Here is a 17,529-nt window from a genome sequence, read left to right on the forward strand (position 1 = left end):
GCTTAAAATTCCCTCTCTTTCCCTGATACATGAAGTCATATGAACACAAAGTACCCAGGCATCCCCATTAGGGAAGACAGGGGCCCAGTGCCTCCTGCTAACTTGTGATCTGGTAAATGTGAGTCTATCTGCACCTCCGGCATTAGAAATAGGCCATTCACATTTTGTTTTGTACAACAGTGACTCCATCCTCCACCACTCCAGCCTGGTCCCTAACTCCTTCTACTAAGAACTATTCTGGCTTCTGGGCTTGGGTTTGGCATGAATCATTTTCTTCCTGAAACCTGGCTCCAGTTACATCATCCTCTGCTTTTTAAATTTGATTGTAGGGCAAGGGATATGACTCAGTTGGTAGGATGCTTCCTTGGCATGTGTGAAGCCCTGGGTTCAGTCCCTAGCACTGAATGAACCAGGTGTGGTGAATGCACCTTCAATCCTAGTGTTTGGGAGGCAGAAGCCGGAAATGAGAAGTTCAAGGCCATTCTCAACCAGCCAGGGCTGCGTGAGGCAGTCTCAAAACAAAACAAAACAATTTGCTCATAATGAGAAGTCATTACAAACGATTTGCTAATAACATGGGAGAAATACTCTTTGCAAAAGCTTATTGAGCTTAGGGACATTTCCCATCTTAAGTACTTGTAGGAGAAGTCTGTGAAGACCAAGCCAGGGTTTGAAGGGAGGGTGTTTGTGACACCTGTTGTAACACGTCACCACGAATGTCACCAACATTAGAGGTCTAAAGTCAGTAGTCATTGGGCTGCCTTCTGCAGGATGCTCCAGGGAGACTCTGTTCCTGTCCCTGCCTCGGCTTCCAGATGGTTCTACCTCTCCCTCCATCTTCAAAGCTCACCATCCAAACTTGGCTGCCATCAGTGAACTGCCCACCAATTCTGACCTCTGCCTCCCTCATATAAAGACCCCTGTGATGACACTGAGTAATAGAGGCAAATCTGCTAACCCCAGATCTTTAATTATATATCTATATTGTCCCTTCCCTTTTAAGGGTACTCACAGGGTTGGGATCCACAGGTCATGGGGGGCATGGTCATTTTTATGTCAGCCCAACACTGTTTTTTCCTCCAATCTCTCCCACAATGAATTCATGCTATTTTATATATCATAAAGCTTATGCTGCGAAATAGAATACATGGGGTTTGTGCATTTTGCTTAGGTCTTAAAACTCCTCAGCCAGAAGTCTTAGGTCCTTTATCCTCCTCCCAGCTCTCTTCCTCTCAAGCTGAGGAGCCGTGGCCCTGCTTCTCAGAGTTCCTCACCTGCGAGGTCCCCCAGCCTCAGCTACCTTCTCCCTTCCTGACCTAGAGGACTACAGACTCCCTACCCCGGGATCTCTCTTGACCTACTCTCAGTGACCAGTTCATCTCCTGCTGGCCCATCAGCCCACCTCCTTATGCTCCTGACTCCTTGTCCTGGGCGGTAGGTATGGAACTGCATTTGGCTTTCATGTCCAGTGAGCTCATGCCTGTGTGCGCAGAGTGTTTGAAGCAGGTTTCATCCCTAGTGTCTTCCAACGGCTGCACCTGCATCCAGGAGGCCATGTCCTCACATAGCCCACTCACACTCACACTCGTGTTCCATCTCCCTCTGATGGCTGTCTCTTTAAGATGCCCCAGACTGGCTTCCTGGCCTAGTCCTCACTTTCTGCTGAGCTGTGTACAGCTCTCTGCTCCAGGTGCTCCTCAACCACTGCGGTTATTTCACTTCAGCCTGACTCTTCTGCTGCCTTGAGGACCATTCCTTCAATCATCTACTTGTCACTGTTCTAAAAACCCCACTCCTACATATTTCCCCCATCCCCAAATGCGTCATTCACAGGGCCAGAGTCCTAACAGGAACCCAGTAATTTTAATATGGGACTGTCACAACTCTTTGGGGTCAACAAGGACAGAAACACAAGAATATGAAATATTGAATGCTGATCAGGAGGGGGTCCAAAGAGACGGCTCTATCTTGGACCAAGCTACTGGGAGATGGGACCCTCAGAACCAGATCTTCCTGTGAAGGTGAACAAGCCCTGCAGAATCTAGGAGCCTGGTATGGGGAGGCCCCGGGCAGTTTATTCGCTCCAGAGTGAGGAATGGCCAGAACGTGCTAAACCCAACGGAACGCCTGCGAGCCGGCAGTGAATCATCTTAATTAGCACTGTGAGTAGGTTCAAGTGGATTCTGCAAATGTTAGCAGCTCCAATTATTCTGTCCCCAAAGTTACTGCAATGAGGTTACACAGCAAAGCCCCATGGGAACTCCTGCGGCAAAGGAGGGAGGGTGCCCAGAGCAACGTGCCCACACCATGCCCCATCAGTGAGGTCTGAGAACGGGATGCCACCCTGAGGAGTGAGTGGGCCTTGCTCTGACAAGATCTCAATTCAGGGCCATACTTTCCTACGCTTTGAGACAGTTACCACGCTGAGAACAGCCTGGGCCACCCAGCTTTGCCAACACAGACCTACCCAGGGTCTGTGGAAGGATTGCTCCCCAGCAACCATGGGCCAGAACATTTGGTCATCACACCTGTGAATTTGGTCTTTATTATGCCAAGTGTCCACTCCATCTCTGTCTCCCAGGCTCTGAAGACAAGACAGCCTATGGCGACCTCCCAGTTGCAGACATTGTGTGGCCTAGAGCTTTGTGTGCAACTTGGCCACACTTAGCCTGGAACAGGCTCTATTTTTCCGGTTGCTGGATGGCTGGGACCCTTCAGAAACCCAGGATGCAGAAGAAGATGAGCCACCTGTGTACTGCTGCAGTCAGAACCAAGACGTATCAGGGCTGCCCCTGAGGACCAGCTCTTCTTCCACCATAGCCTCATCTCCAACTGTGCGCTGCTTAGTCACGGCTCAGGCCTGGTCTAACCCAGGGCTCTTATTTTGTTCAACACTCACATTCTGCTCAGCCTGGTGCTGACTTGGACATCCAATCCTGTTTTCCATTTGTAGTCTTGGGATTTGTTTCTATTTATCCTTCCCATCAGCCTCTTTCTTAGGACCCTGTCCCCATGTGGCTAGGGAAATATCAGCAAACAAGTTAGTCCACAGAGACACTTGAGAGCGTGCTTTGGCAACGAAGCAAAGCATTCTCTTGAGGTCAATGAGCGTTTGTAAAGGAGGGAAGGAGAGATGGAAAAGGTGTGGGTACTTCTTCCAGATCCCACCGTATGGCATTCACCGTAGCAGATGGCAACCCCATCTCTCTTCCTCCTTTGGTACCAAGGGCCTGCTACAACCCCGGAAACACCTTTGTCCCCAAGCAATATTCCTCGCCTCTTAATGAATCCCTGTTAAGAACTGAGTTTTGAAGTTGACAAGTCTAGCCTCCAATGGTGTCCCTGCTGTTCAATAGACAAGTGACCTTGGTAAAGCTGGCATGTCTTGGGACCACTTTTCTTGAGTGTCAAAAGAGGGTGGTGCTTCACAGAGTGGTTGGGAGGGGGGAGGAATTCGGCCACACTTTCAGGATTTTGTTCAGGGACATCCAGGAAGTTCCATGGAAGCCTCCTCCTTCACTGACTCAGTTTCTCAGCTCCTGTTCAGAGTAAAGGGCTAGACATATTCTGCTTTCATAGGGGACACAAGCAGAGCACAAACTTCCCTGGCTGGGACCCACATACCAAAATGGTTATGTGAGGCCTCCTTTCCTAGCATAGATCACTACCGTAAGACCTTCAGCTTTCCTGAGCTGCCTCAAGTTGGGGTGTTCTGGGAACATCAATCCAAGAAATTAGAAAGGGAGATGAGGCATAGGAAGATTATACTGGCATATGTGCTTAAAAGACTTTCCCCAAGCCAGAGTAGGAGGACTCTAACAGAGACGGGAGCTTAACTCAAGGTGGGGAATAATGTTGCCCCATGTTGGGACTGACATAGAGGGGCTCTTCCATAGCTACACAATGAGAGGTCTTGGGGCCAACTGTGACATGTGTAGGTAGGCCTGAGTGACAGGCATTTTTGGAGCAGCAGTCAGGTAAGGTCCTTGGTAGGCAAATGCAGTATCCAGACCTCCTTCTCATCCCTTCTTTCAATATATAACTAAATGTCTGGATTAACAATGTTCTCTCCACAGGTATAAGAAGCCTTCTTTTGAGTTGTTGGTCAGGGTTTCCAAGAGACTCCCCAAACATCCAGCCTAATGCTAATGCCCTTGGCTACCTCCCAGAGGTAGAAGGTAATTCTCTATTGCTGAGGACACCCTACACTTCAAACACATCTGGAACTGACATGAAGGCCTTCTCCCCGAGGACTGGCTTTCCTGGTACCAGAAACATCCAGAGGAAGGAGACAACCAACAGTACTACCCAGTGATGATGCTTCTGAACCGCACTGACCAGTACGGCACGATAACCTAAGGGTGCAGTCGTGGCGCACAGACCTTGGCAGTAACCAACAGCTCTCTTAAAACCTGATCAACAAGAGGCAAAGCATGCCGGCACTGGAAACCTAGCCAAATACCCAGGGTTAGTGAAGTCGTGGACCTTGGAGGAGAGCCTAAAACTTTAATCAGTAGCACTTTAAAAATAGCATAATCCTTAACTACACTCTCAATATTTATCTTTATACACACAGGGGTATTGTCCTCACCCCTCATCCGGGTAACTTCTCTTTGCCACAGAGACTACTAGAAAACCACAGCCCAGTTGTGGAGCCCAGTCCCAACAGCTACATCCACAACCCAACTCCTACAGCTAAGGCTCAGGGAAGATTGCGGAAGGGGAGATGGAAAGATTAAGAGCCGGAGGATCAGGGACTTAGCTATGAGGTTGTGTCTCCCAGTAACGGCAGGAGCTACGCCCGTGAAGTCTCAGCAACATGGCTGCCTGAGCAGGAGCTGAAAAGACAATAGCAACAGCCATGCCGAAGGAGATGGGAGAGAGCCACAGACCTCAACACTCCACACAGAACTGCAGGCCGCTGAGGGGGGCTGAGGGCGGGAGAAAGAGCTCCCCAGTGAGAGCGCACCGATTGTTTATCCAGTACCCAACAGCCAGTCCTGAAAACAAACATGTCAGTAACACTATACAGACTGAAGATTGTATATATGTATTTATGTATTTAGGAACACACACACACACACACACACACACACACACACACACACACACACACACAAACAACTAAGGAAAAGAGGTCATGAATTTGAAAGAGTTGAGCTAGGAGGGATTATAAAGGAGAGTTTGGAGGAAGGAAAGAGAAGGGAGAAATGGTGTAATTATATTATCATCTCAAAGAAATGATTTTTAAAAATTGAAAATGTTTTAAGGATTAAATATAAAACTGTAGAGAAAAATCTCCCTCTACTATGGAAAGAAATGAAGCCAACTGCTGGATAGGGCATACCAAATGTGTGGTATTAGTATTAGGTTGACGAGGATGTATATATGAGATAATTGAGGGAAATTGAAGTTGTGTCTTGGAATCTGGAGGTCTGGGTCTTGCAACCAGAGGCCCCAGTGGCACTGGGGTCCAGGGCAGTGAAGGTCCTGCCTCCTTGGTGCTGATGCTAAGACTTCAGGCTGGTGACTGACCTCCATGATTGAGTTCCTCCATCCACTGAATGGGAGCATCCTTTGTGTCTGCATATGGGTTCCCAAAAGACTTGGATACAATCACAGTCTTGTTTGGCACATAGTAAGAGCTCTGGAACGTTGGCTGCTCTGGGTGTGGTCTGGTCCTGCAGATGTGAAGAGGAGCCTGCAGCAGTCTGGTATAGATCTCTTTAGGGCACTCACCAGTAGCCCACTGTGTTCATTGCATGAAGCCATTTTAATGAGACCCATCCCAGCTCCTCACCATCATCGTCCCCCTTAGATGGAGGAGCTTGGTCCTTGGCTGGGCCCACTAGCTAATTTTGATGCTTCCCTCTGTTCCTCTGCAGAGCAGACTTTGGGGACTCTGTCCTAGGGAGGGCTTTTCTGATTGTCTGGACACAAACTCTGTGACTTTAGCACTCGAAGATTCAGGGAGCACATGAGTGGTGTGTCTCTCACTGTCCAAGGAACCCAGCCATCGCCTTGGACTTTGAACAAAGGGGATTTGCAGCTTTTATGGTAAATACATTTTAAGATTTAATACTTAGTTAAATAGACTCAGGAAGCCCTGGTAGAGAATTTTTATGTTCGGTGAAGAAACCTACACTGGATGTCAGGAAGGGTACTCACTCCTGGAGTTCTGCAAGAGGCTGTCCATCCATCCATCCATCTATCCATCCATCCATCCATCCATCCATCCATCCATCCATCCATCCACCCATCCACCCATCCATCTACCCATTGCCCTCCCAGAGGCTTACAGCATCCACAAAACCCAGGACAGCTCTAAGAATTCCAGTTGCTAGCAAGGCTTGAGTGAGGCAGAGCTGGAGTCACCTGCTGTGAAGGGGCTTACTCTGTCTGTTTGGGAAGCAAAGGCATTTCTTCTTCTTGGCCTTAAGTGGCAGGAGGGGCTCAAAACCCCTGAGAGCCAGGGCTGTAATATTGGACAGTGGAACTTCCGTCAGGTGGAGTTCTCTATAGGAGGTCCTGAGGGCATTAGGGTACTGACTCCAGAGGGATTGTGGGATAATGCCTGTACCCTCTTCTTTGCTCTGACACACCTGGCCATTGTCTTCTATACTCTCCAAGGTGGCCTTCTTCAATCATGAACAAAACTGTGGGCTAAATAAACCCTTTCTCCATTTACAAAGCTAATTGCCTCAGGCATTTCACTGTAGTGCCTGAAAGCTGACAAATGAATGAGATTATTAAGATGGCTTCTTCTTTTCTGGAGGCCATATCTTAATGACCTACAGAGTCCTTTTGACATGTGAGCATAATCTCAGATCACAGGGACTGGGACAAGGGCTCCTTGGGGGCTGTTTTCAACTCACCAGGGCACTCATTATTTCCAGTATTAGCCAACAGTACCGGAATGATAGAAGACTGCTGGGCCCATTCTCAGGACTTAGAATGATGTTGACAGCAGGTGCTGGCCAGCTTTTCATATGGGTCAGGCCCACGGAAGTTAAGCACATTTCCAGCAGTATTTCCAGCCCAGGGCAGGTGCTGTGTCCTAGATCTAAAGAGAAGCTCCCCTCCAGCCCTCATCCAGTCTGGCCCCTGGGCCAGCACTAGGCTCTTAGAACGGAAGAGCCATGAATCTGTCCCTCATGTCACCTGGAGCCCAGCCCCTTGCCTGTGGATGGTTGTCCAGAGGTTTACCATGCTGGAGAGTTCTCACCCAGGACAACCCTCTGACTTGGGGTTTCTGGCTACCCACGCCATGACATGAAATGTCTGCTGTGTTGAACTCCATCCCCAGTCTTAGTTATTTGTATGGCAGCCCCGGAAAGTGGAAAGTGTCTGGGGCAGCGAGCCGCTGACCTGACCCCTCCTAGCCCAGCAGCCTGGCCTCTCCACTGCCACTTTCACCCCCTCAGCCTTAAAAAAAGCAGCCTCCAGCAACTTCTAATCCTCACTGTCCAGCCTCAAGCCTCCGGCCCTCGACTTCCAACCGTCCACCTTCCATCCCCAACCACCAACCTCTATCTTGTAACCTCCACCAACCATCAACTTCCTGGAACCCTTAGCCTCCAACCTTTAACCTCCAGTCTCCAACTTCTCCAGTCATGGGCCTCCAACCTTAACCTGCAATCATGAGTCTCCAGGGGTCTTAAAGCTACTTCTTTTACTTGAAATATTTTTTAAAATGTTTTTAAAAGCTGGGCATGGTGGTGCACGCCTTTAACCCCACCACTCGGGAGGCAGAGGTAGATGGATCTCTGTGAGTTCGAGGCCAGGCTGATCTACAAAGCGAGACCATCCTGGTCTACAGAATGAGTTCCAGGACAGCCAGTGCTACAAAGAGAAACCCTGTCTTGAAAAACCAATATATGTGGAAGAGACTGGGATTGGAGAGATGGCCCAGTGGTTTGGAATACTGGAGGACCCAGGCTGGAGGCCCAGCATATACATGATGGCTTACGGACATCTGCAACTCTTGTTCCGGTAGATCTGACCCCTCATCTGACCTTCTTGGGTAAGAGGCACACATATGGTACACATACATACAGGTAGGCAAAACCCCTTAAAAAATAGGCAGAAAATGTGGAATTGATGTCATTAAAAGAGAACGTATCTTTGAGGGTATTTCCAGAAAGGTTTAGCTGAGCAGGTAAAACTGACCCTTAACATGTGTGGTATCATCCCTTGGGCTGGAGTCTCAGACTGAACAAAAGAGAGACAAGGAACCAAGTGGCAGCGTTCACCCTCTGACTCTGCGCCACCCCATGGCCCTGCTGCCACGCCTCCACCATCATGGATGCACCTCAAACTGTGAGCCAGGACAAATGCTTCCTTTCTTAAGTTGTTTTTGGCAGGGTCTTGTCAAAACTGCAAGAAAGGTAACCAAGACAGTAAGAGACGCACCCAAGTTCAGCCAGGATTCAGGTGCAAGGCCAGGGGTCAGCATTGCAAACGGACAGGATCCTGACACAGGCTGTTCACGCCTTCCCTTTTCTGTATCAAGACCCTCTTCCATCAGCACCCTTTTCTTTAGGTGCTGAGTACCCCGTCCCTGGGCCAGGCCATGGTGGAGGTGACCCCAGTCAGGCTTAATTGGGCCAGGCTCCTCTGAGCCTCCTTCTCAGCCAGACCTTGACCTTGGCCATCCATGGTCCTGTCCTGCTGTGACTCTTCCACTTCTGGTTTCTGGTCCCAGCCTCATTCCTAGCCCTTGACATCTCACACGGTGGTCCACCTTTAGCAAGAGTGTCTGTCTCTAAGGCAGGCCTTGCCTCCAGTGTCTAATCCATCTGTAGCTTCCCCTCTTTGATTCTGCTCTCACTCCAAATCTATTACTTTTCTGCATTGGAGTGGAGCTCAGTCCTACCACACTCCTCCCTCTGCTGCAGGAGCTTGAACAAAATTACTCTTACTATTTTTACCAAAAATCCAATGCAACTCTTTCCCCTTGTACAGCGGAGGTTATATATCTTGGACAGTGACTTGCAGGCCAGAAGACGAGCGTTTTTAAGCACTTTGCAAAATTGCTCTAGCCTATGCTCTTACTGTCCGTTCTTCCTGAGGCCTTCTTCTAGCCTGGCTCCTGGGCACTCGGGAGTCGTGAGAGTCTGAGGCCAGCCCTCCCTTCCTCTACATCATCACCCCCACACACCAGCCTGCTCCCTCTGGCCCTCCAGCAGGCTTCAGAAGGAACCACCTCCACTTCTTTAATTATAGCCTCCACCGTGCCCTGGATTGCTGTGGTCTGCTATTTTTACTTTCGAACCAAGAGAGGTTTTTGTCTCTTTCCTACCTCAGGTGCAAGGACACATGCTGGGCAGATGTCACTCCTCAAATTTGAGGTCATCGTCAGAGGCTGCCCCACTTCTCCAGGCAGATATGCCTAGGATGAGGCTGTCAGGAGTTGGCAGCCTGGAGGGCCTTTGCCTGAAAGCTGTGTGTTTAGATGGGAATACCAGCACCTTTGTTTTAATCTGTTATGGTCATAATTTTTAATGGGTATCGATGATTCCTGAACCCATGACTTTGTGCATAGGGATGTTACAGATATGTCTCTCTAGTTACGCGTGGCAGATGCATTCCAATATGTCATTCTTGGAAGCTACGATGTACTCGACCGAGTACCACCTGCAAGCTTTTAGCCTCTCCACTGCTGCAGAGCTGTTAAAAGAGTGTCTCAGGGTCATTGATGTCACCACCGAAGGCAACATTTAATCACAGTGGTTCATGTGGCTTATGCTGGACCAGAGGTTGCTGAAGTTACTCCCATCTGCAGCCCTCTGTTTCCATCCTCAGCCCTCTATCTCCATTCTCAAGGTTGATTCTGGGGGTACTGTTGATAATCCCACCTGGTCTGTAAACAGATTCCCCAGGTGCCTGGATGTCAGGGAATGACAGACACCGTTCTTTATTCCCCAAGGAAGTTCATAGACCAGGTGACCAGACTTGGGGTTATCAGAGGGTAGCACATTCTGCACCCAGATCCTGGGGCATCATAACTGGATATTCCCTTCCACCTTATCCCCCGTCTCATTCTTTCCTTGGAATTCTCTCCCTTCTCTCTGCTGCCCGGGAATCAGGGACAGCTGGCTGCAGGCTTGTGCCACAGAACCTTCCCCTTTCCTCAGACACCTCTAAGGGACCCCCCCACACACACACACACTCTGCTTCTTGGTTCTGAACTCTCATTAGAGTTCCCACCATGCTGCTGAATGCTTTCCTATATGACCACAGCACTAATAACTCCATCCATTGTCTGTTTCAGCATCTCCCAAGAATTTTCAGTTTTATTTGTAATCTCAAATATTCCATGTTAAAAATTTTAAAACTGGAGGAGCTGGAGAGGGCTTCCCACAAGATCTCAGATGCCATGATGAGTTCCTGTCCATAGAGGAGTGACCTGTGGACGCTGGAAGAGTGTAGCATCCCCAACGTCCAGGAAAACAAAGGAAGAGACAGTCGAGTGGCACAGATTTACCACAGATAGAAAGTCAAGGATGGCTGTAGTTTTTTTGTTTTTTATTTTTTATTTTATTTTTTTTTACTCTTTGCTCTTTGGGGGGCCCACCATTCAGCTCCCAAATAATCACATGGAGATTTATTCTTTCTTATGAATGCCCGGTCTTAGCTTGGCTTGTTTCTAGTCAGCTTTTCTTAAATTATCCTGTCTACCTTATCCTGTGTACCTTTTGCCTCTGGGATTTTACCTTTCCCTATTCTATACACGTTTTTTCACTTCTTAATCCATGGCTGGCTGTATAGCTGCCTAGCTCCTGATGTCTCCTTCTTCTTCTTCTTCTTCTTCTTCTTCTTCTTCTTCTTCTTCTTCTTCTTCTTCTTCTTCTTCTTCTTCTCCTCCTTCTTTCTCCCTCATCTTCTCTACCCAGATTTCTCCTCCTATTTATTCTTTCTGCCTGCCAGACTAACCCCCACATCCTTTCTCCTGCCTTGCTCTTGGCTGTTCAACTCTTTATTAGACCAATCAGGTGTTTTAATGTCATAGAGTTAAACAAATGCAACATAAAAGAATGCAATACATCTTTGCATCACTAAACAAATGTTTTGCAGCATAAACAAATGTAACACATCTTCTACTAATATTCCACAACAACAGGGCCTTCCTTGGCCACCAAAACAAGCTAGAACCCCATATCGTGCCTGGGCTGTGTGTCTTCTGTCCTTCACACTGAGGGATCCTGATCCCGTGGGCTGCACCTGATCACAGCCGTGTGAGTTCTGTAGATATTTTCTCATTATTGGTGCCTGTGCCATGATGATAAATGGCCCTTCCCTTCCCTGAGACTCCTGTGCCCCATCACCCCTCCATCTCTCCTTCCCTTCTATTCATTCACCCCTCCAGCTTCCTGGACTGGCTTCTAGCCTCTAGAGATCTGCTTGCATTTTCAGTAGTTTGAGTCTGTGGTTCCCTTCAGTCAGCACGATGCTGCTGTGACTCACAGTGTTGTGCAGCCCATCACGAGTTGGTCCTGCTTCATGAAGAGCAGGGGTCTGTGGGTGGGTGGATCAGTTGTAGATAGTCATTGGAGCTGTTCGAATGTTTTGACTAGCATGAGAAAGCTAGCATGAGCTGGATTGTGAGGCTTTCCATGGACACAGATTCCATAGTTCTGGATGAAAGTGTCTGAGTGGAAGAGTGTGGGCTTCTGGAAGTTTCCCAGCAATCCAATCTGCTGTAGTGTGTGCCTCTCAAGAGCATAATTGGAGGCCTCTGGGTTGTCCACATCTTCATGGCTGCTTGGTCTGGTTGGAGAATCTAACAGACTATTTAGAAAAGCCTGTTCAATGCGACTATTATTATTGTTGTTGCTGTTATTTTTAGCTGTGTGTGTGTGTGTGTGTGTGTGTGTGTGTGTGTGTGTGTGTGTCATGTGCATGTGTCACAGTACCCATGTAGAGGTCAGAAGCCAGCCTTGGGTGTTGGTCCTTGCCTTCCTCCTTGCTTGAGGCAAGGTCTGCTGGGCTGTTGGCTGCTGTGCACACCAGGCTAGCTGGCCCATGAGCTTCCAGGGATTCTCCTGTCTCTATCTCCCATCTGGAAGGAAGAGCACTGGGATTACAGATGCATATGATCATGCACAGCTGTATGGATCTGAGATCCAAACTTAGATGCCGGTGATTATCCAACCAGCCAGAATAGAGCTGTTTGACGGGTGTTCAGTGATGTTCGCTGTGTTCATAATGTGCATTTCTGTGATATTGAGCATCTTTACCTGTAAAGGGATTGATATCAGCTCAGGACCCCAAGACCAAGTTCTCAGCACAAAGGAGATTTATTTGCCCCAGAGGGACAGAGGGCAGGGAATAAGAGACAAAGAAAGGAGACAGAAGAGGACAGGGAGAAGGGGAAGGGTACAAGGGAGAGGGGGCAGGGGTATTTGTCCAGGGTTGGGGACAAACAACTGCTTCTGGATAGAGAGGAAACAGACGTGGCCCCTAGGAAAAATGGTGATTTATAAAAGTAAAGGGGGAAACCCCATGTTAGGATGAGGTGTTTAATTTTAATTGGGCATGTTAATTAGGTGAGCCAAAGGGGGCTTTTGATTGCTGGACTTCAGTACTTTGGTAGTTGGACCTTGGAGGTTAGCCTCAGGAGGAGGAAGTGGCCAAATAAGGGAACAGACCTGGGGGCAGCTTTAGGAATGTAATCTAGAGGTTTTTAGCAAGGCAGAGGGAATGGGGGAGAAGGCGAGGCCTGCCAGAGCCATGCTTGCCAGGCTCCAGCTGGCCAGAGTTGCTTCAGTTTGCACATTTTTCATGTGGATAGCTTGCTTGGGAAGTTGTTCAAATCCTTTGCCCATTATTTCATTGGCTGTTGGCTGGCTTGCAATGGGTCTCTGAGATTTCTGTATCCAGTGGGAGTTCTTATTAGGCACATGATTTTAAAATGTTGTCTGCCAGGGTTTTGTTGGTGTCATTTTCTCTGTCCTTCTCTCTCTCTCCTCTCACGTGTGTGTGTGTGTGTGTGTGTGTGTGCGCGCGCGTACACACACACACACAGGTGCCTGTGGAGACCAGAAGAGGGCACCATATCCCCTGGAGCACACACAGACTCTCTCCTGGCCACCCTCTTGCACACTGCTCTCTCCCTGGTATAGACTCTATGGCCCTGGCATCTCTAGTATCTTGGGATTTCCATTGCAACTTAGACTTCACCTTCTCAGCTTCACACACAGCTACACACAGCATCTCTGCAGGGACTCTGACCCTGCTACACATTGCTTGTCCTCAGTTACTGTCTATGCCTCTCTCAATCCCGCATCCTCCATGTCTTTGAAACCAGTACCACCTGGACGACATTGCCAAGTTCTGCTGCCAGCTCAAGATACTATAACTGTATACCTTCTGCATGCTGACCCAGGGAAATACCTGGGGATGGGTAGAGACACGCTTCCGGTTAGGCTTTCCCGTGATTCTTCACAGATGGAGCCTCTGAGAGGTACGGTTCTGCCTTCTATGCGGTTCCAGTGCCGTGTGTGAGGTGCTCTTCAGTGGTACTGGACCCTTTGTCAATCACAACTGCTTTTCTACACCATCCTGGGCTCTCATGTCCTGAAATTTGTTCTGCTAAATGAAGTGGCCCATCATCTCTCAATTCAGCTTCACTCTGGTTCTTAAGACATAGGCAGAATGAAGCCAGGTTCTTGGCCACAATTTCACATGAATGGCTCTAGTCGCATTCCTGATAGTCCTTGCTCCCCTCCAAAACTTCATGAGCTGGGTCCCCACTGTCCACGTTTTCCTCATCTTTCAGATGAACCTAGGGCAATATTTAGTCTAGGGGTGACTTTCCTGACCCCAGAGACCTCCTCCTGTGTTTGCAGCTGGTGCCCTGTAGCTTATGGACCTATTCTCTGGCTGAGGGGATCAGCCACATGTCCTCACTTTGCTTGAGCTCCCAGTGTTTGGCTTCTCCTTGGCCCCAGTGGCCTGAGCACACATCCCTGCTGACTGTCTGCTGATTCAGGGCTGCACATGGGGAGGCCAGAGCAGGACTTCCAGTGTCTTCCTCTGTTGCCTTTGAGACAGAGTCTCTCACTCAACCTAGAGCTCGGACATTTTTGGTCAAGCTGGAGGCCAGCAAGCCCCAGCAATCCTTCCATCTTGTTTCACTGCCGTGAACCCTGAGCTTACAAATGTGCACGGCTCTCCCTGGCGTCTCCCCCAGGTGCTGAGGGTCTGGACCGAGGTCTTCACACTTGCGTGGTGAGTTCTCACTTGCTGAGCCACTCCCAGCCCCCGCTGCCTCCTTGGTGATCTGCTTCAGGGGCTCCAGCTGCATCGTCCTCCCGGGACCCTCTGCTGCTTCCTGCACTTTGGAGGGGAGACGCGGGACGACTCCCCTCACTTCAATGCAACTTGAAGACTTTCTCCAAGCAGGAAGTAGAGCTTAGGTCCCGCCTCCCCTTCTGCGTGAGTGCTTTTTATCCGATGTCCAGGCCATTGCTAGATTGGTTTTGTCCAGTTTTTTTTTTCTTCTCTTATTTTCCATTTTCTTTAACGTTGTCTCAGGAGGGAGAGACTTTGTCTGGTACAGTTCTATCTCGGCTGGATGCTGCTTTATTTTTTTTTTTCTTCAACCAATAAAAGTTTTACTAGAAATGTTTATTCAACAAATATTTATTTTCACAATGTCAACATGCCTAGTACTGCCTTGGGCATAGGATGGTGGGGCTGTGAAGACTGACAGGACCCCAACCCTCTGAGGTGAGCCAGACAGTAAGTGAACCTCACAATTAGCTATGTAATTACCATGGCAATAAGGAAGGGTTATAAAAACTGACAGCACCGGAGCAAATGTGGCAAAGTTGACCTGATTATTTATGAAAGGTTTGTTTTGGAAAATAGACTGTAATGAGTTCATTTGCAGGATGAGGCAGAGAGATTCTCCTGGAAGCTCCAGGAGAGGTGAGAGGAGCCCTGGCTGAAGGGAGTAGGGAGCAGATCCCCACAGGGGGTGCTGTCCTACTGACTGGTAGCTAGCTCTGCCTGGCAGCCTGCCAGATGTCCATCCAGCACATGTGTGCTCACAGGTGGAGCCTGGGGAAGCCGCTGGGTGGAGGTCCCTACGCATCTCCAGGCAGCTGGCCATTCACCTGCTCACTCCCCCTTTTTTTCATCTTTCTTTTCTAATAACCCAATGCTGAAAATACAAATGTAAAACAGCCCTTGGGGGTCCAGCCTGCCCAACTCCTTCCTTTCAGGTGGAGCAATTAGGGGTCAGTGATGGGGGAGAATATCAGCTAAGACCCCATAGGGAGATGAGGCTGGAGTTAGACTCCCTGCCTGTTGAGGCACAATGCCTATCTGAAAGTGGAGCCAGCCCCGTCTGGTGCTGCTGCAGGGGCTGGGACTGGAGCAGACTCAGTCCTCTCCAGCACCACTGATCTCATCTGAGCTGTCTTGCAAGGGTCGTCCCACCGACGCCCACCGGCAGAGCCCATTGCATTTATTATTCATACCAAAGAGGGTTTCGAGGCAGCTGGCACACACTGGCTGGGAAGCACATTATTGTTTCATTAAAGATTGATCACACATGCAGCTGGTCATTTAAATAATGGCTCTGCTGACACCGTTAATTGAATGATAAACGATTCCACCCTTGCCCCTCTAAGTCAATACCAGCGCCGCTCCAGAAGAACACAGCCTGTTCTCCGGCAGTGGGGCTAGGGAGAGGTCGGGGGTGGGGCAGGTCTTTCAGGTTTCACACAAGGTGGGTTTGGGGGTCACAGAGGCCAGGCTGGGGCATTTCAGGCTGCCTGAGTGTTCAAGAACCCATGCACAGCGGCCAAGAGCTCAGCCGATGTTAAACTCCTCCACGAGGAACTTGATTTAATTTAATAAGACAGACACTGTGTGTGGTTTAATGCCACTTCATTACAGAAGCAGGCTGAAGGAGGCTTGGCGTGTCAGGCAGCACACTGGGCATCACGGACCAGTGTCGTCCTTCTGGAGTGCATGGCCACCACAAGCTGCTGGGACAGAGGGAGGCATCAGGGAACATGATCATGTATCACTCACTCATTAATTCATCGACTCATTCACCACTCATTTATCCATTCACCCATTCCGTTTATTGAGCCATCCACTCATTCAATCATTCACCCATTCCATTCATTGAGCCATCCACTCATTCATTCATTCACTCATTCCATTCATTGAGCCATCCACTCATTCGGCTTTCATTTACTCATTGACCTACTCATTCACCATCACTTGTTCATTCATTGTCTTAGGGTTTCTATTGCTGTGATAAAACACCATGACCAAAGGCAACTTGGAGAGGAAAGGGTTTAATGTCAGCGTGCAGTTCCACAGCACAGTCCATCATGGAAAGAAGTCAGGGCAGGAACTCGAACAGGGCAGGAACCCGGAGGCAGGGGCGCATGCAGAGGCCCTGGAAAGTGCTGTTTACTGGCTTTCTCCTCGTGACTGCTTGCTCAGTCTGCTATGTAGCACCCAGGATCACCAAACCAGGGCTGACGTTGCCCACTGTGAGCTGGGCCTGCTCATATCAATCATCTATCAAGAAAACGAGCTGCAGGCTCGCCCACCGACCAGTCAGGTGGGAGCACCTTTTTAGTTGAGTTCCTTCTTCCCAAAGGACTCTAGCTTGTATCAAGTTGACATAAAATCAGCCAGCACATTCATCTACTCATTCCATTCACTCACTCATTCATTCACTCACTCATTCGTTCAGTCATTTATTCACACATCTGTTCATTCACTCATTTGTGCAGCCATTAACTCATTCATTGATTCATTTATTTATCCAGAGATCCCTATCCTAGGTCGCATGTTGTGAATGAGTAAGTGTGACACACCCCTCCTCTTCCAAAACTGTTGGTTAAGAGGGAAAGGAGGACAATTAGACAACTGATCAAGGAGACCTGGGCTGTCTAAGGCACACTTCAGGTACCTGTGTGTGAGTCCTGGGAGGGGAAAGCCCCAACTGAATATCACAGGATAAGCATTTCTGTAAGAAGAGTAGTCAGCACTGACCTCCAGGTTCACAGAGCCTATTTTGGCTGCCAAGCCTTTCCTCCCTTTGAGGACAAGAGCTGGAGTGGGGAGTCACCCAAGCAAAGCAGGTTTGAGTCCCAGAGATCACAAGTCTCAGGTGTGGTTTGTGTCCAGGCAGGGCTTCAGATGGATGGCAGAGAAGCTGGATCAGGAAGGCAGCCTCCAGAACCCAGGGCTCAGATGCTGACCACTATGGGGTCTAGTGGAGCCATAGTCGTGGGTCTGGGCTGCCTGGGCCATTTGAAGGAAGTCAGCCATGACTGGCATTCTTGTTGCTCACTTCTGTGCAGGCTTCTTGGAGGAGGTGGCCTTCCTGTGGGCTACATAGTGGGCCTGTTCCAAGGACAGAAGCATGCCCGAGGCTCCCCTCCCCCTCCTCCCCCCGATGATGTGTTCTGGTGGGAATTTCCACTGAAGATACATCTCATGCCAGGCTATCTTCTCTTCCCTTACCCTGCCCATCCTGTGCCAGGTTTTCCT

The sequence above is a fragment of the Peromyscus leucopus genome, chromosome 4 (genome assembly GCF_004664715.2).
Source record: "Peromyscus leucopus breed LL Stock chromosome 4, UCI_PerLeu_2.1, whole genome shotgun sequence".
Classification (NCBI taxonomy): Eukaryota; Metazoa; Chordata; class Mammalia; order Rodentia; family Cricetidae; genus Peromyscus; species Peromyscus leucopus.